This window comes from Pseudorca crassidens, chromosome X, assembly GCF_039906515.1.
Source record: "Pseudorca crassidens isolate mPseCra1 chromosome X, mPseCra1.hap1, whole genome shotgun sequence".
In the NCBI taxonomy this organism is placed as follows: Eukaryota; Metazoa; Chordata; class Mammalia; order Artiodactyla; family Delphinidae; genus Pseudorca; species Pseudorca crassidens.
Genome location: NC_090317.1, coordinates 49285873 through 49310146, shown reverse-complemented (window position 1 = coordinate 49310146; position 24274 = coordinate 49285873). Strand labels below are relative to the sequence as shown.

General features: G+C 37.0%; 1 protein-coding gene across 5 annotated transcripts in view; it reads left to right on the top strand.

Moving 5' to 3' along the window:
* The window catches only part of DIAPH2 (diaphanous related formin 2), an 891422-nt gene that overhangs the window by 364131 nt on the left and 503017 nt on the right, over nt 1-24274 (top strand). The window lies entirely within an intron of this gene.

The window sequence follows — 24274 nt, the reverse complement described above, 5'->3', positions numbered from 1 at the left end:
TTATTGATCAATTCAAACAATATTTATTGAGCTACATGAAAGCTACTTTGCTAAGCATTGTGAGATCTACCAAGATGATTAAGTTAGACTTGGACCCTTACATCTAGGAGCTTAATTTTCATGAATGAGACATTCACATAGCTAATAAGAATATACCAAACATACCAAAGTCGTGTAGGTGAGATTGAGATGAAGTGGTGCTGGTTTTAAGGGAATGAGAGAAGGGGAGATAGTGGAAAATGTCATGAAAGTGGAGGTAAGCTAGCTGGGCCTTTAAGGATGAGTGAGATCAGCTATTTAAGTAATGTGGCTGAGAAGGAAAAAACAAATTTCAGCAGAACAAATTTTATGTTGAAAAACCTGGAGCTTATAATGTCCTTTTCCCCAGGCAACAGCAGGTGTGTTAACATGTGGCTAGACTGTAGAGTTCATGTTAGAGATGGAAGGAGGGGGGCACTTCAGAGGAAATGGCAGAAAATGGTGTTAGAAAGATATGTTTGAACTGGATTATGAGGGCCTTTAATTGCTAGACTAAGAAATCCTGACTTTAACTGATAAGAAATTTGGAAGCATTGAGGGATCTTAGAAGACTGACCTGAGCAAAGCTGTTTTTAAAGACATTTAGTGGAGTCGCTAAGGTGAAAGGGCCTGAGGGCCTGAATAAGAATTGTCCCTTTAAGTTGGAATCTCTAGGACTAGAGAACTTATTATTGTTGTGTAATAGGGTATAGGTAAGAGTTAAAGGTGAGTCTGGAATTTTAAGACTATGTGACTGGGAAAATGACAATACTTTTAACGTAATTAGGGGAGGGAAAGAGAGAGGAAGAACAGTCTCAGAGGAAGGTGATGAATGGGTCTTGGAAACCATGAGATTGGGTTGCTAGTTCTCAGCATCCAGGAGGAACTATCCAGTAGGCTTAGAAATGCCAGTCTAGTCTTGGGTGAAAATTCTTTTAAAGTATATTCCTGGGAGTGAAATTGCTGTGTCATGGGATATACACACCATCATCTACAAAACTGTATTGTTGTTGCAGTTGTTTTATGACATCATTATTTGTTTAGATTTGCCCACATGTTTACCCCTTTCTTTGCTCCACACGGCTTCATATATTTTCCACCTTCCTTCTAGAGTCATTTTCCTTCCTTAAAGTATGTCCTTTATAATTTCTTTTAGTGAGGGTCTGTTGGTGGCAGAGTTCTAGGTTTTGCTTTTTTGAAAATGCCTTTTTAATATCTTATTTTGAAAAATATTTTGTCTAGATATTCTGGGTTATTATTTTCTCTCAGCACATTGAAGACATCAGTCCCCCAATTTTGGCTTCTGTTGTTGTTGATAGGTTAGCTCTCATTCTATGTTTGTTACCTTTAGGGTAATGTCTTTTCTGTGTATTTGATCTTAAGATCATGTGTTTATCTTTGGTATTAGAGTTTACATCACTATGCTTAGGTGTTGATTTCTTTTTATTTATCCTACTTGGGAGTTTTTTGAGCTTCCTGAATCTGTGTATTTGTATCTTTCTGGAATATTGGAAAATTATCAACCATTATCTCCTCAAATATTGCCTCTGTCCCATTCACCCTTTTCTGACCTTCTGGAAATTGAATTATAAAAATTATACCTTGTCACTCTATGCTGCATTTCTCTTAACCTCTCAAATTTTCTATGTATTTATTGCTTAAGTGATACATTCTAGAACATTCCTTCACTTGTATCTTCCACTTCATGAATCTCTCTTAATCTCTGTTTCATCTGTTAGTAAACCAACCCTCTTGAGTTTTAAAATTTTAATTGTTACTTTTTTTTTTTTTTTAGTTTTAAGGAATTTCATTTTGTTCTTTTGCAGATCTGCTGAATATTGGTATTAGTATTTTAATAGCATCTTGCTCTTTGTTAATAATTTCAATCCTTCTTATTTCTTTAAGCATATTAAATATGTTATTTCTTGTACATTTATCTGTGGGAATATTTTAAGGCCTCATGTGAGAGTTAATATCCTTCAGAGGAGATTCATATTTGCTTTTGCCAGGTTGCTACCAACCTAGAATCATGTTAAAATTTTGGCTTAAGTTAAGACTCAAGGAAGTGTGAATTCAGGCTGTATGAGGACTGGCTTTTGATTAGGAATTCTCAGAGAAGATTTTTACCATCTCCATTTAGCACCAGGGTTTGATGTGGGCAGTTTTCTTCTTAGGCCCCTTGGGAGATGAGCAAGTTCATTTCTAATTTACTGTTAAACTGAGTTGTAGTCTTCTGGGGCTTTTAGGGCCATGTTCTATTATTACTCTTTCCCCTTTGATCAGGCCCTGGGCTTGGTTTCCATTCACTCATACTTGATGCCTTGGAAACAAGCTCAAGTTCATCTGGCTTTAGCAAATTCACTCAAGGTCTAAAGCTGGCTCTACTGATGTTTGCCTCTCTGAGTTCTTTCACTTACTTTTTGGCCTCCAGGTATTCCTTACTTTCTGGCCAGATTATGCTTTTAAGATTATTTTTAAAAGATTCATCACATTTAGTTCTTTCAGTGGGGCGTAAGTCAGGGTATATATTCTGCCATACTTTCAGAAACAGAAGTTCAGGTGACCCATTTTTTGTGGACACGTGACACCTCAAAATGACTTTATTCTTATCTTGTAGTTTCCTAAACTTGAGACATTCATACTTGAATACAGAAATTGTGGTGTCCAGTCTTTTTCTGATCCAACTTAGTTACATATTAATGCTCATTTTTAGAACAGGAAAAAAAATTGTAACAAGCTATTGAAGAATCACAGTGATTTAAGAGGTGATTCCAAGGACTATGTTTTGTCAACAGGTATAGTTTCTAGTCCCACTTTCACATAAAAATTATCCCCCTCCTCTTTCACAAAAGAAATTTTTTAAAAAGGTGGGGAGAAGACCAAGAAAATAATCAATTCAGTCTACATAGAACAGTATCGTACTAACGGGCCCTTAATGAATGCATGTGTGCTTCTGTGTATATGTGTGTGGTTTCTGAATTTTCAGCTCAGGATTGGAGGGCATTCAGTGAAAGCTGCCTGCATGCAGTTGCTTCAGGCTCTAGAAGCACTCACAGAGGCTCTGCTTATCAGGTAGAGTGACTTGACATTAGGATTTTGCCATGGGAAAATCCGTCTTAGTTGTTATCTGCCACCAGTAATGGGTTTTACCAGGGAAACACATATGCCAGCTGTTAAGTTTCATGCTGGTGATGGAAACAGAAAACAAATCAATCATCGAATCACCATTATTAAATGCAATATGCAGCAGTGAATAGCTGTGTCATCTTAAAAGTAATTTAATTATGGATATAAGGGTTGATGTCCAATAACTCTGGAAAGGCTGGCTTTTAATTTGTTAAATTAGAATATGTTTTCATTTCTAATACATAGAATTTTAAGGAATTTTATGGTTTGGCCATGTAGTACTTTCATCCAATTCTGCAAGCATGTTTTAAAAATGCCTGTTATGTACCAAGTTGGTACTAGTTTCCAGTGATACAAATATGGTCAAGATATGGCTGATGGCTTTAAGAAGCTCACACTTAATTAGGGAGCTGGATATCTAAACTAATGATAAGGCAGTATATTAAGTGCTATATCCATGCTAGGAACAAAAAGCTGTAGAGGTCCAGAGGAGGGAGTAATTAATTCTGCTTGGAAGAGTTCAGGAAGACATCCCGGAGGAGATAATATTTTAGCCCAGCCAAATGTTTTCAGGCTCAGAAGGAGTGGGACATAAAGAGCTTTCAGCTAAGACATATAGGCTTGGAATTTACTGACTTTTTCCAAGAATGGTGAGTACTCTGGTATCGCTGGCTCATTGGGCTATCTGGGGGCTATTACTTTACTTACCAGTGAAGTTTTGAAAGGCCCTGAATGCCATGCTTATTACTTAAGCTTTATCCTATAAGGTAGTGAAAAAAATCATGTATAAGTAGTAGGATCATAATATTTCTCAAAGGTAACCACAGTAATGAATGTGTAGAAAAAACCAGAGTAGAGTGAAAAAAATTCAAAATGAAAATCCAGGAGACTACTTTAAATTCATAGCTCTTTCATACACCTTACATTTTTGGAGTTACTCATTTGTTCTTTCCTAAGACAGAGATTGTCCTTTAATCGTTTTTGCATTCATATTGCCTACCATAGTGCATAGCTGTAGAATAAATAGATTAATGAATGAATGATCTAAGCAATAATTGTGGAAGGCTGTAAACAAGACAGTAGAAAGGGAAGCAGAATTTTACAGGGTGTAGCGTAGGCTTAGGAAGAGAAAGGTCAAAGACAACTTGATGGTTTCTTACTTGTATGATAATTGGGTTATGATGCCTTTAACACACGTAGGGAACAGGCAAACCACTTTTCACTTTACTGGATTTGAGTTCATGTTGGAGCATCTTTCTCTGTATGTCCTGTGGAAGAAGTAAGAAATTGATTATGAGTCTGTACCTCAGGGGAAAAGCCTGGGCTGGAGATAAAGATTCAAGAAACGTAAGCACATAGATTAATGATCAAAGTCAGGGGAGCAGATCACACAGAGTGAAAATATAAAATAAAAAGCTGGGGCTTCCCTGGTGGCACAGTGGTTGAGAGTCCGCCTGCCGATGCAGGAGACACGGGTTCGTGCCCCGGTCCAGGAAGATCCCACATGCCACAGAGTGGCTGGGCCCGTGAGCCATAGCCGCTGAGCTTGTGCGTCCGGAGCCTGTGCTCCGCAACGGGAGAGACCACAACAGTGAGAGGCCCGCGTACCGCAAAAAAAAAAAAAAAAGCTGGAAGCATGGGTCACTAATATTTAAGGAGTAGGTAGAGAATACAGTGTGGAAAACCAAGGGCTGGTCAGAAGCATAGGTTTGATTATCAGGGAAGTCTTTGGTCTTCGAAGTCATTGAAGAGAAAGTTTCCAGAACTGTTTTAGTAATAAGGAGTAATTCAGTAGTTTCCTGTATTGATGCATATGATATTATGGATATATATGCAACACACATATATTAATATAGACTTGGAGGATAGTGAGATCACCCATATCTGGTGTTATGTAATTTCATACCTTAAAGCAATAAGACAATTTCTAGGAAGGAGTGAAGAAAGAAAAGAACAGACACTTCTTGGTTTATGTCTCATTTAATAGAATGGTTCTCTCATTTTTCAAGTGATCAGCTTGAAGTAGTTTTGTTTGGTTTTTTTATGTGTGTTTATGCATTTCAGTTTCATTGATTACAGGCTTTAAAAGGTTTTAATGTGGCCAAGTATTGAGGATGTAGCTGTAAGAGTCTTTATGTGGTGGTAAACTCCAGCATTTAATAACTGCTGAAAATGCAGTGTCTTCTCTCTTATTGTATTTGACAGGTTTTTTGTTATTGTTTTGATACTCTTTATTTTGCCAAGAGGTAACTCATTCCCAAAGGTATTTTATGCCAGGGAAATTTCATTCCACTTTGTATAGAAGGCTAGGTTTTATATTATATTTTGAGTGTGCATTTTTACTGTGGATTATAAATTACTGGAATTACTTAAGCAAAATTCATACCGAGATTCTGTATTTTCAAACTGATAATGACCATATGCACTGGACGGCAGCCCAGAAAACTGCCAGCAAACAATCATCCTTGTCTTTAGGAAACAGTTAAGTCATTGTGTCATGCTTCAATCACCATTAAATATATCGGTGGATAGACTCATGGATTCATTTCTGTTCTTTATATTAAACCAGGTTTTTCCTTTATCATCTTTAGAGATGGAATTTGGGATGTCTGGTATACTTACTTGTAACTTTACAGAACCCCTTTTCTTTCTGTAGCTCACTGGGTTAGAGAGCATGTAGTGCAGTATTTGAGAGTGATTGGTGGAGGCCATTGAATGGGAATTAGCATTTAGGAAGGTTCCTATTAAGAGCTAGTCACTCTGCTTCATGTTTTACATATGTTAGTTCACACGCTACAGGAGGCACCTTGCTGTGGTGGAAGGAATATGAACTGGAAAGCTCTACTGATGTGGGTTTGAAATCCAGATTTATTACTTGTTGGATGGACAAAGTTACTTCACTGCTCTGAGCCTAGGTTTTTTTGTAGTAAAAACAGAATATTTACCTTGAAGAGTTATTATGATTTAAGGGATAGAGATATATAACCTAAGGCACTCATTAGATAGGAAATAATAGAATAATCAATATCATTAATAATAGCGGATATTAGAAAGGAAATTAAATGTTTGATTTTAATTCTATCATGAATTAAATAATTCATGCATGGCATACAGAGAAATGGGAAGGTATAGGCAATCACTCTTTTTTTTTTTTTTTTTTTTTGCGGTACGCGGGCCTCTCACCACTGTGGCCTCTCCTGCTGCAGAGCACAGGCTCCGGACGTGCAGGCCCAGCAGCCATGGCCCACGGGCCCAGCCGCTCCGCAGCATGCGGGATCCTCCCGGACCGGGGCACGAACCCGTGTCCCCCGCATCGGCAGGCGGACTCTCAACCACTGCACCACCAGGGAAGCCCCGGCAATCACTTTTTAAATAAAACTTTAAAATGTTAATTTGGCAAGCATGTTGGATATCGTAGGTTTGTTAAGGTCAGTGACTGTTTCATGGAACTCTTTCCCTTCCTAGTGTAACATCTTGTCCCCTACTAGGAACTTAACTATTTCTTTAATTGTATCACACTGAAATTGTTTGAGGTAGCATGATTTTGTAACTAAATTGGCCCAGCAAATTTTATTCTTTCATTTGAATATTTTCTGTTAATATGACTATACATGCAGTCAGTAAGTCGAGAAAGCCACCTGCTTTCTTGTTGGTAGGCCACCTAGCTAGTCCATCTGGACTTGGTGTAGAGGGCAGCTTTAAAAACTACTATTAGGTCTGCATATTGTCAGATTTCACACCTTCAGGACACCGTTGGTAACTGGGTGATAGCCAGTTTATTTCCTTCAACTAATGTTGTAGATAAACACTTCATATTTTAGTTTAGCCCTGCTATGACAGAATTACAGTGTTCTAATCTTCATCAGCACTTTATGATCCAGAAACTTTGTATTTCAATAAAAATGCCAGAGGCTGCAGGTTCTGGAGAATTTACCATTTGAACATACCAATTTTGTTCATTTGTTGACTCAGATAGATGGAGTTGTATTTCTTTGCCGTAGATGTTGACAGGACCTTATGGGCCTTTGCTGTATAAACATTTAGTTCTCTAAACAATAATTTCCAATCTAGTTCTGGTGGTACTGCTAAATACTACTTTTCTCTTACTATGACCCTGGAAAATGCTCTTTCATCATCAGTAAAAAGAGGGTGGGGTACTTGCTTACTGTCAATGTGGACTTTCTTTTCCTGCTTGATTTCATTAATGAGCAATTCCAGGAAGCTTTGGGCCATTGTATCACTTTGTTTCATTCCATTATAGATATTGATGCAACATGGATCACTGAACAGTATAATCTCTTTTGCACAGTTTCTATTGATCTTGTCCAGTAAATCATTGTATGCTGGGTTTGTTCTGAAATCATTTTGGGCATAAAAACTGTTCTTGAGTTTGACAATCAGATACCTTCTTGTAATAGGCAAACTTATGCCAAGCTGGGATTCAGTCATTTTGTTTCTGTCTCCTTCATACTATAGATGGTTATTTTTCCTAACTTCTCAAGTGAGTGGTCTTTACGCCATTTCCCTTCACTTCTTCCCTGCATCCTGTAATATGGCTTCTGTTGTCATTGCTCTCTTGAAATTGCTCTATATGGTCTGAAATGGACTATTTTCTTCTGGTCTTTTTTTCGGGACTTAGTCTATGCTTGACCTTCTTGCTATGTTTGACACTGTTGATTACTTTTTCTTATTGAAACATTTTCCTTTCTCACTGTGGGGGCAATGTGGTCTCCTGTTTCTCACACCGTTTTGCTTGTTCTTTTTGTCCTCTTAATTGGCTGTTCATCTCTGTGTCCACGACTTCAGGCATCATCCCCAGGGTCTAATCTTCTGTCTTAGATTCTTTCTCACTGACTGTTCAATCTCCGCTTAGGCTTCAGTTATATCTTGAAGACAAAATCATCAAATTCGCATTTCTCTTCCTGCACCCTCATCATTTTCCACTCTCATATTTCACATGTTTTATTCACATAGTATTTCTTGAGTATCATTTTCTAGATACCATGGGAGGTGGAATGGATGTGGGAGACAAATTTGTACCAAACCTGTTGTCTTCCCTCACAAAGTTGTGAGTTTGTAACTTAGGGAAGGCAGAAAGATGCATACATGAGCCTTAGTTAAGTAGGACAACATATGGAAGTACCTTATCAGTGATGTAGGAGGCAAACCATGTAGTGATAATTGGAGGTTTCATAGAGAAAGTGACACTTTATTTGGGTCTTAATGGATAGATATAGGTTTGACAGCACAGATGTGAAGGGAAGTGAGCTCAAATTATTTTGCAGTCCTTTGGGAGTCCTGTCATATTCTTCTGACTGTAGGTAGACTTGTCCTAGGTAGACAATACGCAAAATATTGCTTAAAATTGGAATCTGTAATCTTTTCATCTATATTAGACACCCAGAATAACAGTATGCACAATAACTCATGTCATACCCGTAATATATTTAAAATATATATGTATTAGAGGCAGAACTTCAAGCGTAATTTTAAAGAAGTATAACTGTTTAGCTTTCTATATTTACTTACTCCTATTGTATCTTGTATGCCTTGGCTTTTAAATATACTACACCAGATATCAGATGTAATCTCTGACCTTTTAAGTGTCTTTTCAGATTTATCTCCATGAGCTCTGAGTGGAAAGCTAGATATATTAGCTCTTCTTTCATTCCTCTTCATGGATTGTCATACCCAACTTTGGAGTTTATGTTTTTTTCACCTGATATTTTAGAAGCATTTTCCAGGAAGAAATAGGAGTCTTATCATTTCTTACTAGCCAATTTGAAGCTTTTAATTTGATTATATTTATTTTTTAATTAATTAATTTTATTTATTTTTGGCTGCATTGGGTCTTCGTTGCTGCGAGCGGGCTTTCTCTAGTTGCGGTGAGCGGGGTCTACTCCTCGTTGCGATGCGCAGGCTTCTCATTGTGGTGGCTTCTCTTGTTGCAGAGCCCGGGCTTTAGGCGTGTGGGCTTCAGTAGTTGTGGCACGTGGGCTCAGTAGTTGCAGCATGCAGGCTCAGTAATTGTGGCTTGCAGGCTGTAGAGCACAGGCTCAGTAGCTGTGGCGCACGGGCTTAGTTGCTCCGCGGCATGTGGGATCTTCCCGGACCAGGGCTTGAACCCGTGTACCCTACATCAGCAGGCGAATTCTTTACCACTGCACAACCAGGGAAGTCACTGATTATATTTCTTTATGACACCTCTGTTCCAAATTTTATGTATTGACTTCCTGCTCCCTCTCTGTAGTTATGCCCAGTGTTTAAGTTCACATTCAAAGTATTCCAGGCTGAAAGCAGAGGCACACTTTGGTGGCAGCCATGAGTAAGGCCACAATGAACCCCTGCAGTGATGGGACTGAAGTGGCTGGGGTGAAGTAAAGGCCAGCCTAATGGCGAGCACAGCAGGTTTGAAATAGTTTGCTAGGAAAAAGAGTCAGCAGGTTGCTGTCCTCATCCAGTCAAATTTATTTGCTGTCTGTGACTATTAGCAGCTGCTTCTTACCTGGGTTATTACTTTCTCTTTTATGTTTCAGGTAAAACCTTCAATTCAAGGGATTTCTGAGTTTTTTTTTTTTTTTACACATAATGTAGATTTCATTCTAATCTTTATGAGATGTGTTTGACTTTATATGGTGATAGCTGTACCTGAATTCTACAGATTTCAGAGAATTTGGGAAGCAGTGCAGTGAGGATGCAATGTATTGATACACTGAGTTTTGCTATGCTCTGAGATTTAGTATTTAATCTTAAACATTGCTTTTATCTTATATATGCCTCTATAAACAATACAGGAACTTAGGCTCAAAAACTAATAAAAGGTACACAGAAGGCAATTACCAATTATTCTACAATAAACTATTAGGCTTATATTCTTGTTTTATACTGTATCTTTTATAGTTATGTTAAAAATGCTCTACAGCACTGAATATAGTATTATTAAAAGATAGTTCTTACAGGAGACAGAGTTTCTTATAGCTGGACCCTCATCCAACAACTTTTTTTTAAGTTCTTAAAAGCTTACAACCCAAACTGTTTCTGGCATTTAGTAGAATAAAGTACCTCATGGAAGGTCATTGTTAAATAGAAGCCACCTAACTATGATCTATTTAGTGATGTGCACACTCACACATAGACGCCAGTTATGGCTATCAATGCCTCAATATTAAACTAAGTGCATCTATGGAATAGATTTCATAGAAGTTGATTTAATTTATTTTGATGAATAGCTTACATGCTGAACTCAGGTTATCATTATTCTCATTGTTTATAGGTGATATCCACATGCTACTAGCTAGGAACATAACTGAAGTTGACCTTGGCATAAAATAGAGTACTTTCTTTAGGGATTATGTACTTTCACTAGAGTTTGGTTCTTGAGATCTATTGGTCTAAGGCATACAGTCTTTAAAATGGCTACCTGGTGTGCAAAAGCAATGAAACCAAGCTCCAGTGTGCTTGCTTCAGTGTCATTTTGTTGAGCTCAACTGTGGATTTTGGTTAGACTGAATTTTCCCTTTTTTGAAAACTCTAGTTTTCATGGAATAAAATATTTTAACTCTCCCTATTTTGCATATTCCAAGCTTTACCTGCTCTGGTTGTTTTCGGTGACGTGATAAAAAAGGAGCATGTTTACATCAAACAACGATGAATCTGTCTTCAACTATCTTCCACTTTCCTTTCAACAACAAATCATTGTTTTTTCCTTTCTCTTCTAGCATGGTGATAACTGCATCTATAAAAGGGAAGGGAGGCCCTGGTATCTAATATTAATTTTAGTATTATCTATTAATGTATTATGTATATACACATTTTAAATTAATGTGCAAAATGCATTCTTATTTACTCTTAAAACTTCTATGTACTTCTATGTACTTAGAGTGATAGATTATAGCAAGCAACGTATGGCAAGATCCTTGCTCTCAGGGAATATATCTAGTTGATAATTGATTTAAAAATAGGGACTTCCCTGGCAGTCCAGTGGTTAAGACTCCATGCTTCCAGTACAGGGGGTGTGGGTTCGATCCCTGGTCGGGGAACTAAGATCCCACATGCCGCGTGGCGTGGCCGAAAAAAATAAAAATAAAAGTAAAGAGTGTGCCATGAGGATTATTCACTTTCTTTTAAAATCTCATCAGTTGTCACTACTGTGTACCCAGCTGTTGAGCAAGTGTTGCCTTCAGTGTTAGATTCTGAGCTGTAGAAGAAATTACAAACAGGACTTCCATAGGTTACTGTTGATGATATTTGCAGTTTTCAATCTGGGGATTATTGAGCTATTACAGAGTGTTGTATTATATGCCAGAAAGCAGTTGTTCTAAACCTTGTTGATATCCAGAATTACCTGGGGAGTTGTTAATAGATACAGGTCCTGAGGCCCTACGTACAGAGATCTTGACATTTTGATTCTGTAGTTATGGGTGTGTTCCAATCCAGATTATAAGTAGATGAGAGAGTAGGGAAGGACAAGGAGATGGGGTCAAGCATTTGACATTCTTGATAGTATAACAGGATGATAGGTAGGGATAGAAGAGAGTTATGAATCTGTTTGTCTTAAGAACAGGATAACTCTAAGCTTATTCAAATTTTGTTCTGAACATGTCTTTCCAACATTTCCAGAGTAATCTCACATATTGCTTACTACTTTGAAATAGAAAATTACCAACAAACCAAACTTGACTTAAAAAAAAAGAAAGAAATGAAAAGTTCAGATACCCCCTCTCCTACACATGCTTCGATTGCCTTCAACAAAATACACTGATGTGGTTTCTGAACTAAAGAAAATTACTGCTGAAAGATAAAATTGAAACCAGTTGGAATCCAAAAGGGGAAAACAGAGACGATGTAACTGTGGTTGTTTCCCATTGAGCTCAGCCAGTAACAAACCAAATTGAGATACTCAGTAATATTTTTATGTACATAAAGTAAGAGAACTGTATTATATGAAATTCAAAGTTCTGATTTATGTGTGTTTTTTACAGAACTTGGATTTCATCTTTTCATAAACCAGTATATCCCAAGTGAAACATTACCAAACATTTTAGCTCCTTATGAGTTCTCATTCTACCCAGATATTGATGGGATGGTAGAAGCTAATTTTATAATTTTATTAAGGCTAATTTGTTTTTATGGTCATTTTATGTGTAGACATATGATGAAATCATATGAGAATATACAGAGAATAAATAAGAGACAGTTATGGTCTGAGATTAAATCGTTGATCCCCGTAGGATTGACACACTTAAAAAAACATCAGGAGTATAAATGTGTTTGATTACGTGAACGCTATTTGAAAAACAAAATTATCAATCAACAATTACAGTAAGGCACTTCTAGGTGCTATTTTGTAGGGAAGAGGTTGAACATTTACTCACATTTTCAAAAGTTGAAGTAAGAATAAGTTGACCTCAATTACAAAAGGAAGGGGATGAGGGACTAGATACTTACTGAGCACTTATTATGTCAAGGGTTGGTAAACTACAGAAGGCAAATCCGGACTGCCACCTAGTTTTGTAAATACATAGGTGTTATTTGAAAGCCGCCATGCTTGTTTGTTACTCATTGTCTATGGCTGCCTTCAGGAGACAATGGGAGAGTTGAATAGAATTGCAAGAGACTGTATGGCCTGCAAAGCCTGAAGTATTGACTATCTAGCCCTATCCGGGACTGCCACTTACACAATTCCTAGAATTTGCCTCAACTGCTTTTCAAAGGTTCTCTTGGTTCATGCCAGAAGTCTGTGGGGGTGGCGGTGATCACACTTCATCAGCTAATGTTCTTTGGTTTGGGCTTCCTCATCTAGCCTGTGCCTATTATGAGTATATTGCTCCAGTCCGCACAACCATTTTTTAAAAATCTGGTGACTTCTCTGAGTCCTTGGGTCCCTGATATAATCTCTAAGCCTCTCACTCTAGTTCTTCATAAGTTACACAGAAATCAGTTCCTCCAGCTACCTAGTTGCTTCCCTAGAAGTAACTAATGTAATAAATGTCTTGTAAATCTTCCCGGAAACATTTACGTATATACCGGCAAATACATATCAATATTTTTTCCTCTGTTTTCCCCATAAATGGTAGCATGTGCTGTACAGTCTTGTATACCTTGTTTGTTTCATTTAACGATATTTGTGAAGATCATTCCATAAAGAGCTTCCTTGGTCATGGATATAGCAGCAGAGTAGTCTGTTGAGTGGGACACATTATGGTTTAATCAGGCAATCTTCTATTGATGAGCTTTTGGGTCCTTTCAAACCTTTTGCTATTAAAAGCAATGCCCAGTGATTTCCCTGGCAGTCCAGTGGTTGAGACTCCGTGCTTCCACTGCAGGGGGCATAGGTTTGATCCCCAGTCCAGGAACTAGGATCCCACATGCTGCGTGGTGCGGCCAAACCCCCCCCCAAAAAAACCAAACAATGCCCAGTGTACCATAGTTTATTGAATCTGTCTCCAATTGATGAACATTTGTAATCTTTTGCTAGTAACAATACTGGAATACATAACCTTAGACATAAATCATTGTGCACAAATGTGAATATATATGGATTATTCCAAAATATATATATATGGATAAATTCCAAATAATTGGAGGGCCTGTTCTTTTCCAGGCACAGATTTAGGTGCTAGCATGTAACAGTGCACAAAACAGTCACAAATACCTTTTTTAAATGGAGCTGACATCAAAGTGGAAGGAGCAGACAATAAATAAAGAAGACATGTATTATGTCAGATGGTGATAACTGCTATAGAGAAAAATGAAGCAGGCAAAGGGGGAAAGGAGTGCCAAGAGGGAGGAGTTATGATTTTGAAGCACATCATCAGGAAAGATCTCTATGAGAAAATGACATTGACCAAAGATCTGAAAGAAGTGGGGGAAGATCTGGGGATGATATAACCTCGAGTGCAAAGGCTCTGCTGTGGGAGTTGGTCTGGTATATTTGAAGAACAGCAAGGAAGCTAGTGTGGCTGGAGGAGAAGGAATGAGAGGAAAGTAGTAGAAGCTGAGGTCACGGTAGCTAAGGAGAGGACATGGAATATAAAGTAAGGCCTTCTAACTTATGGTTACCAAAGGGGAAATGTGGGGCGGGGGATAAAGTAAGAATTTGGGATTAACATATAGACACTACTATATATAAAATAGATAATCAACAACACCTACTATATAGCACAGGGAACTCTACTCAATATTCTGTAATAAATTATGTGGGAAAAGAATCTGAAAAAGAATGGATCTATGTATATGTTTAACTGAATCACTTTACTGTACACCTGATACTTACACAACATTGTAAATCAACTATATTCCAATATAAAATAAAAAAATTAAATTTAATAAAAAACAAAGCAAGGCATTCTAGGCTACTGTAAAGACTTTGGTTTTTACTCTGAATGAGACAGAAAACCATAGGGGGTTTCTGAACAGTGGAATAAAATGAATTGACAGGATATAGTGAAGAAGGGCAAAGATAGGATGGAGACGGCTAATCAGTTTACTGCAATAACCTAGGCTAGAAGTTACGGTGGCTTAAAACCCTTGGATAGGAAGTGGAGGTGATCAGAAGTGATCAAATGCTGGATTTGCTGAAGAGTGGGATGTGGCCTGTGAAAGAAAAGAGTCAGTGATGATTCCACCTTTTTTTTGCTTGAACAATTGGAATTAAGTTGTCATTTGTCGAGAAAAAGACTAAAGCAGATTTGGGAGTCAGACAAGGAGTTTGGTTTGGGATGTGCTAAATTAGAGACAATTATTGGGCAACCAAGTGGAAATATCCAGGAGATTAGAAGTTTCTTTTTAGGATACATAGTCTCCCAGTTTCTGTCGTTTGAATAAGTCCCTGGTGGGATCTAGAACACTGACGTTCTTCTAGACATGCTCAGGTATACTTGAAACCCAGACTGAAAAATCCTACATTGTCAAGTTGAGGCTCTGGCTCCAACTCTCTCAGGGTGTTATTTTGCTCACTCTTGCTCAACAAGGTTAATTGCCTTCTGCATTAAACTGAATTGTGTGCAGGACTTGTACCAGTCTGAGATGGACCACATTAAGAAAGAAAAACCTGGATATGATGAATGCCCAAACTGTATTCTCAGCAAGAAATGCCCTATTAGCCCAGTGGCACTGGGTTTTAGCATCATAATTCCTACTGTGATGTTTTCTCAATACTCCTCTTTGTTTGACACACTTAGCTCTTGGGGTTTCTTGCTGGACTTACTGATTTGTGACAAGAAATTAGGAAATTTGACAGAACAGGAGGTCCTCTGAGTGTATGGGATGGCCAGAAAACATCAGTCCCTACGTAGCAAAGCCAGAGCCAAGCTGCGGGTAAAGGGATTAACTAGAACTTGAGTCAGGTACTCACAGAGATTAAAGGTTAACAGGAAGAACTCCCACCACCTCATTTGTCAAGTACCAGGTTGAGGTAAAAACCATACTTGAGTTTTGGCATTTAAATGATCATTTCAAATGAGGGAAACTCTCCCTAAAACCTCTAAGCTAACTTTATTTGTCCTTCCTAAAATATCCATTACCTACTTAGCTATTGAGGCCCAATTGAAGATATACAACATTAGCTATGCACGTTGTTAAACATAGTGTTCTGGTGACATTTAGCAGTGTTCAGGAATTGGTTTAATGAACAGGTGTACAAGTATATTAGTTATGCAGATGTTAATTTGCAGTAACATGTACTGCCTGATTTGGGGGGTTCTTGTCTAAAATACAACCAGTAAGATTTGCTCCTTAATTTGGAAATCATTACAATGTGTGTGTGATTCCCACCATTAGAACCATTAGTCTTGTGCAGTGTGCTCTAAACTTCGAGAACACCCCTGGTAATGCCGTTCCTATGGCTTCAGGTACTGTGCAGGTGTCAGGATGAAATCTACCTTTCTGTGGGATGCTGTAGTTAGTGCACAGCTGTAGGCAATGTGGAGAGGGGAAGCTTCACAGCTGCAATATGCGGCTCTTGTAAGAGACAGAGAAGCAATTTCCTAGTGCATATTACAGCAGCCTTTCCTCCCAAGGTTTGGTAAACAAATGTGTTACTCCTCACAAAATGGATTCACAGACAATCGAAAACAAAATTGTACTTGCTTTCCAAACTGACTAATCTTGACCAGTATGTTTTTTTTTTTATCATTCTCTTCTCTATTGTTTCTGATTCCTGCTTACACTTGGTACTTGGGATTCCTGAGGCTAACTAACAGTCTGTAAACTGTAAAAAAGGATGGACATATTTAAGTATCAATCTAGCCATATCTTTATTTTTATGTTGAAAAGAAAGGTACTTTGCACAGGCCAATATAGCAAACATCCATGCAGCAGCCTCCCAGAATGAACAAATGCTAATAACATTTAGTCTTATTTACTACAGATCTTTGCTTTGTAAGAAATAAAACATTAAAGTTGAGGTTTTAAGGGTTCTACTTATTCTAGTATCACTTTCCTCCTCCAAGACAAACACTGTCATTAATCTGCTGAGTATCTATTCTATGTTTTTATAATTTTTCTGTATATATATGTGTGTGTGTGTGTGTGTGCGTGCGTGCATGCATGTGTATGTATATATATACTCGTCTACAAATAATACAGAAGATTATTTGTGTTTTATTTTTAATTTAGATGAATGCTAATATACTGCATTCACCATTTTCCACCACTTTTATTTTTCCATTCAGCATTGTATTTGGGATCTCTTCTTGTTGAAATATTTAGTTGTAGCACTGTCACTGTAAATGCTGGGTTGTATTCCATTATATTAATATACCACAATTTATTTACCCATTTCATAACCCCTGGCATGTGGGTTGTTTCCAATTTTTGTACTGTTATAAACACATGTCTACAGTGAACATCCTTGTCTCCTTGATCGTTTGACCTGTAAGTGGAAGGATTGGGGTATACTCAGGGTAAGCAGACCTTAAATATATTTGGCATTAATAAATGCTTATTTTAAGGTTGTCCTGATTTTTATTGCTACTGTTGGCACAATCAAATCCTTATTTCTCCACCTTGTCATCCATACTTGGTATTGTGAGACTTTTTTTGTGATTTCCAATTTGATGAGTGTGAAATGGTGTTTCCTTGGTTGTTTTCATTTGCATTTCCCTGATTTACTGATGAGGTTGAGCATCCTTTTATTACTTGCCATACGACCTTGGGCAAATGACTCAATTTTTGTCTTCCTTAGTTTCCTCCTTTGTAAAATGACATTGGTAATACCTATCATATAAGGTGATATAAAAATTAAATTAGTTAGTTCCAGGCACAGAGCAGATATTTAATAAAAGTTGATTTTGGTGAGGGTTGTGATGTTTGTGGTTGTAGTTACTACTACTTCTAGTACTACTACTACTATTATTATTGTTTTAGTTATTACCATTAGTACACTTACCTCTTTAGTGTGTATGCAGATACATATACATGTATATATACGTGTGTGTATATATATGTATATATACGTATATAAGCCTTTGTGCATTTTTCAGTTGTGTTTGTTTAATATTTCCAGAAATGCAAAGATAAAGATGATTTGAAGAGAGTGGAAGATAACAATTAAATGAAAAAATCGTTGCAGCTATCAAACAGAAAGCATAGTAGATTTTCCCTGCCTGCCATTGTCATAGTTGCACTCATTTGAACAATTGTTAATTGAAGCTAAAATAACAGATGTTTCAACTAATACATGAAAAGTTATTTCCATATAGTTAGAATCACTTCTGGAATTGTATGCAGGTGAACAAAATATGTACATATGTCAGGAAGTCACAATTATTTTATTTGTATGATATATCTGAAATGACAGTTGGGCATTGTTGAATATGCATGCATATATGTATGTATGAAGCTATATAAATTTTCAGTGTGGCTTGGAACACTACTATTATTAGCTTTATTTACCCTGGCTTTGTATATAGTGCACTTAATAGGAGGTGTCAGATTTTACTTTTCCATATATTCCTTCTTTTAAAAAATATTTCTTTTCTTTTCTTTTCTTTTCTTTATTTTTTTGGCTGCGTTGTGTCTTAGTTGCAGCACACGGGATCTTCGTTGAGGCATGCAGGATCTTTTTTTCTTGTTCCAGCATGCGGGCTTCTCTCTAGTTGTAGCGTGTGGGTTTTCTCTCTCTAGTTGTGGCGCACAGGCTCCAGGGCACATGGGATCTGTAGTTTGAGGCACGCAGCCTCTGTGGTTGAGGCGCTCGAGCTCAGTAGTTGCGGCACATGGGCTTAGTTGCCCCGTGGCATGTGGGATCTTAGTTCCCCAACCAGGGATTGAACCTGTGTCCCCTTCATTGGAAGGCGGATTCTTTACCACTGGACCACCAGGGAAGTTCTCATATATTCCTTATTCTATGATGTCACACATCAGTTGATGCTGATTTGAAGATAACAATATTATCTAATATGGAACTATGGCTTCCAATAACAAAAGGGAGATTTGCTGAGTGCTATGCAGGTATTCGTTCAAGCTATATTATTATGGATAAGGAAATTATAATTGTTATATACCTTTTGGAGATACTTCCACAATTAGTAATTTTCCTATGACCACTTACTAAAGACATGTGAGTAGACATTTAAGTCTTGTGTACCATTATATGCTCATGCTAGGCTAACGCATAGTAGGTGTTCAACAAGTATTTGCTGGATGAATAAGTGAATGAATGAATAGTATTGATGCCGACTTTAGGAATCAATCTTTCTCACAGGAATTTTGAGATAAATTAGTTATAAAAATTTTATTATGATTTATGGCAGTTATCACCATATAAATCATTCAGTGTTACCCATTTATATTATCTTAATATTTGCTACAAATTACGAACATCTTGACACATGTTCTATGTATCCACTGGGATAGTGGAAATTAATAGGGGATTCCTGAACATTGCCTAAATTAGATTGGGGAAAGAATGTAACCATGTTTACTTTACTTATGCTGATGATCATCCCTCAGCTGTAAAGGAATAAATTTATAGTACAGCTGCCTGTAAAAATCCATGTATTACAGGAAATATAAGAATACTCAGTGGGCATTTTATGTCAGATAATTAGTATCTTGATGTTAACATATCTTTAATAATAATACAAATGTCTTTATTATTACATCATTATCTTCCTACAGACAGTATTTTATAATGTTTCATCATTATTCAGTCGATTAGCATTGCCAATTTAAGCACGCAAATTAATTTAATCCATCGGTTTTAAGCCCAGTGGCTGTATGGGTTTTCATTTGTACAGGGAGAGATCACATACGACTGGAGGCCTCATTGTGAACCTGAGGATCATAGGGCCATTGATGCTAAAATCAATTTTTGAAGTTTTTGTATTGAGAATTAAAAAACATCTCTAGTCTCATTCAAGTAATTTGAAATAATTATAGAATCACTATAATTTACTTTGTTTTAAAATAAATTTAAGGTTTTTTTTTGTTGTTATAAACACATTTAACATGAGAGCTACCCCCTTAACAAATTTTTAAGTACACAATACAGTATTGTTAACTGTAAGGCTCAGTGTTATACCACAGATCTGTAGAACTTATTTAACTTGTATAACACACTGAACAGTAATGCCCCATATCCCTCTCCCTCCAGCTCCTGGCAGCCACCATTCTACACTGTTTCTATGAGTGTGACATTTTAGATGCCTCATATAAGTGTAATCATTGCAGTATTTGCCCGTTTGTGATTTGCTTATTTCACTTAGCATAATGTTCTCCAGGTTCATCCATGGTGTTGCCTATGGCAGGATTTCCTTCTTTATTGATTTATTTATTTTTCTGTGTACCCTAGGATGGTGATTTTCTTTCTTTTTTTTAAATTAATTTTTATTGAAGTATAGTTGCTTTACAATGTTGTGTTAGTTTCTACTGTACAGCCAAGTGAATCAGCTATACCTATACATATATCCCCTCTTTTTTGGATTTCCTTCCCATTTAGGTCACCACAGAGCATTGAGTAGAGTTCCCTGAGCTATATAGTAGGTTCTCATTAGTTATCTATTTTATACATAGCATCAATAGTGTATATATGTCAGGGACTTCCCTGGTGGTCCAGTGGTTAAGAATCCACCTCCCAATGCAGGGGCTGTGGGTTTGATCCCTGGTAGGGGAACTAGGATCCCACATGCCACGGGGCAACTAAGCCCACATGCTGCAACTACTGAGCCTGTGCGCCACAACTAGAGAGCCCTTGTGCCACAGCTACAGAGCCCACACGCTCTGGAGCCCGTGCCCCACAACTGGAGAGCTCACACGCCACAACTACTGACCCTGCATGCTCTGAAGCCCGAGCACTGCAATGAAAAGCACACGTAGTACAATGAAAGATCCCATGTTGCACAACTAAGATCCAATGCAGCCAAAAAAAAAAAAAAAATAGTGTATATATGTCAATCCCAATCTCCCAATTCATCCCACTCTCCTTCCCCCTTGGTATCCATACATTTGTTCTCTACGTTTGTTCTCTACATCTGTGTCTCTATTTTTTCTTTGCAAATAAGATCATCTATACCATTTTTCTAGATTGCACATATATGCATTAATATACAGTATTTGTTTTTCTCTTTCTGACTTACTTCACTCTGTATGACAGTCTCCAGGTCCATCCACATCTCTACAAATGACTCAATTTTGTTCATCTTTATAGCTGAGTTATTTTCCATTGTATATATGTACCACATCTTCTTTATCTATTTCTCTGTTGATGGACATTTAAGTTGCTTCCATGTCTTGACTATTGTAAATAGTGCTGCAGTGAACATTGGGGTGCATGCATCTTTTTGAATTATGGTTTTCTCTAGTTATATGCCCAGTCGTGGGCTTGCTGGGTCATATGGTAGTTCTATTTTCAGGTTTTCAAGGAACCTACATACTGTTCTCCACAGTGGCTGTATCAATTTACATTCCCACCAACAGTGCAAGATGGTTCTCTTTTCTCCACACCTTCTCCAGCATTTATTGTTTGTAGATTTTTTTTTTGATGACAGCCATTCTGACCAGTGTGAAGTGATACCTCGTAGTTTTGATTTGTATTTCTCTAATAATTAGTGATGTTGAGCAGCTTTTCATGTGTTTGCTGGCCATCTGTATGTCTTCTTTGGAGAAATGTCTATTTAGATCTTCCACAAATTTTTTGATTGGGCTGTTTGTTTTTTTGATATTGAGCTGCATGAGCTGCTTGTATATTTTGGAGATTAATCCTTTGTCCGTTACTTCGTTTGCAAATATTTTCTCCCATTCTGAGGGTTGTCTTTTTGTCTTGTTTATGGTTTCCTTTGCTGGGCAAAAGCTTTTAAGCTTCATTAGGTCCCATTTGTTTATTTTTGTTTTTATTTTCATTACTCTAGGAGGTGGGTCAAAAAAGATCTTGCTGCAATTTATGTCAAAGAGTGTTCTGCCTATGTTTTTCTCTAAGAGTTTGATGGTGTCTGGCCTTACATTTAGCTCTTTAATCCATTTTGAGTTTATTTTTGTGTATGGTGTTAGGGAGTGTTCTAATTTCATTCTTTTACATGTAGTTATACAGTATTCCCAACACCACTTATTGAAGAGGCTGTCTTTTCTCCATTGTATATTCTTGCCTCCTTTGTCATAGATTAGGTGACCATAGGTGCATGGGTTTATCTCTGGGCTTTCTATCCTGTTCCATTGGTCTATATTTCTGTTTTTGTGGCAGTACCATACAGTCTTGATTACTGTAGCTTTGTAGTATAATCTGAAGTCTGGGAGCCTGATTCCTCCAGCTCCGTTTTTCTTTCTCAAGATTGCTTTGGCTATTCGGAGGATTTCCTTCTTTTTGAAAGCTAAATAATATTCCATTATATGTATATACCACACTTTCTTTATTCATTCATCCTTTGATGGACATTTAGATTGTTTCCATATCTTGGCTATTGTGAATAATGCTGCAGTAAACATAGGCGTACAGATAACTCTTCAAGATTTGAATTTCAATTCTTTTAGATATATACCCAGAAGTGGGATTGCTGGATTGTATAGTAGTTCTATTTTAATTATTTGAGGAATCTCCATACTGTTTTTCCTAGTGGCCCTAGTGGCTATACCATTTTACATTCCTACCAATAGTGTACAGGGGTTCCAATTTCTCAGTATTCTCACCAGCACTTATCTTTTTTTTTAAAAATAATAGTCATCTTAACAGGTGTGAGGTGATATCTCATTGTGGTTTTGATTTGCATTTCCTTTGTGATTAGCAGTTGAACATCTTTTCATAAGCCTGTTGGCCATTCCGTATATCTTCCTTAGAGAGATATCTGAGTTTTAATTGAATTATGGGATTATCCATTTTTTAAATTAAGTTATGGAATATTTAAGTTTTGTAAGTATTAGAAACATATATGCAATAAAAGCATCTTAGGAAAAGTGGCATTTTCTAGTCATTATGAAAGCAGGAACTTTTTAATATAGGAAAGCTTCAATACTATATAGTTAAGTTTCATACATCATTGCCTCTCTTCAAATTCTATATTTATCTAAGCCTGTGGTTGTGATTGCTAAAGAATGCTTTTAAAGACAAGAAAGCCAAAGGTGATAATAGCCACTGGTCAGTATCTACTGATCCTGGTGAAAACATTATTGTTTCTGAAAGCCTGTTTAGTTAAGGAGTTATTTTAAACTAGCTTTACTCTAATGATTCTCAGAACAGCAGTGCCCACTCATGGAATTCTTACCATTCCTTGAGCCTGAGATAAAACCAAATTGTATAATACAAGGAAAATATACTAGGATTCAAAAAACAAAACTGTGAACTCAAGATATTTAAGAGATCTAATCTTGATTTTAAACAGTCTGTTCATGTGAAAAGGGGAGAGGTTGAAATATACTTTTAAAAAAAGCAAAACTATGAAGTCATACAAAATGAGCATTATATATGCCTGGGTTAGTCAGGAGTCTGTTAGTTTGCAGGATAATCTTAATATGTCTTTCATACTATAGCATTTTCATTGTATATGTACTTTGTTAATTAGTCTCCCATAGTGGGATTTAAGGCATATTGAAAGATTAGGACAGTTTTCTTGACTAATCTGTTTGACTAGGACACATTTCTGAATGATACTAGAAGTAATTTCAATAAAATTCAGATATTATTTTATTGACAAAAGGACTGACTCTTTGACTGTTATTTCTTTATATAGAGTTGTGTTAAGCTGGGAGTGGCTTGAAAATTAGGATAAATTAAAATGCTGATTATTTTATTGGAGAGACACTGTAGTCTTAGATCCTTTGGGGGAATACTTGTGGTGGTTTTAAAAGAATATCTTAAAAGTCATTTTTCTTCCAGTTGACCAATAACTCTCTTATCTTGTGTAAACATGGCAAACTACTTGGCACTCCCATAAGATCATGATTGTTAAGTGTAATTACCTAGCCTGATTGGACTCTCCATCACTTTAGATTGGTCATACTTGTAGAGCTTAGCACTAACTGTTAGGAATTTAGTTATTCAGGTAATTATTTTTTTCTGTGATTTTTGTAGTAAGTTCATTTAATTTTCATATATTTTGCACCAGTAAAACAAAGGGGGGGGGGTGTCTTAATGGACCCACAATATTTTGATGCCTTCTAGAAAGTTTTCCAGATGCTCACATCTGTAAACACATAGCTTAGCAAAAAATCTACTGTGGTTGCGGGTTACTTTTCCTCTCAAGAAGATCAGTAACTCATTTGTGATCTCCTTAACAAAGATCAGATAAATACTGATTGCCTCAAAATGACATTATATTTTTTAAAAGTAATAAAGAAACAGCATGATGATGGCCATGTGATTTAGTGATGAAATTTAGCAGCAAGAGTTTGGGCCCAAGAGCATATCATTCTACTTGACTGAAAAATGTTGGCTTTACTTTTCTCATATTTTTTCCCATTACCTACAACCCTGTTTTTATATTAGAAGAGGTAAACTGCCAACACAGGAATATAGTGGTAGCTGTAGAATTTCTGTGTAGGAGGGGTTTAGGGATTTGACATAAATCTTCATTTTCTTAGCAGACAGGATGTTGTTTTTCACTTTGGTTTGGGGGATGGCTTGTTTGGAGGGAGGGCTGGTGGAAGTGATGGGGGTCTAAAGCCCCTCCTTGGCACTGTCAGTCCTCACGGTTTCAGGACA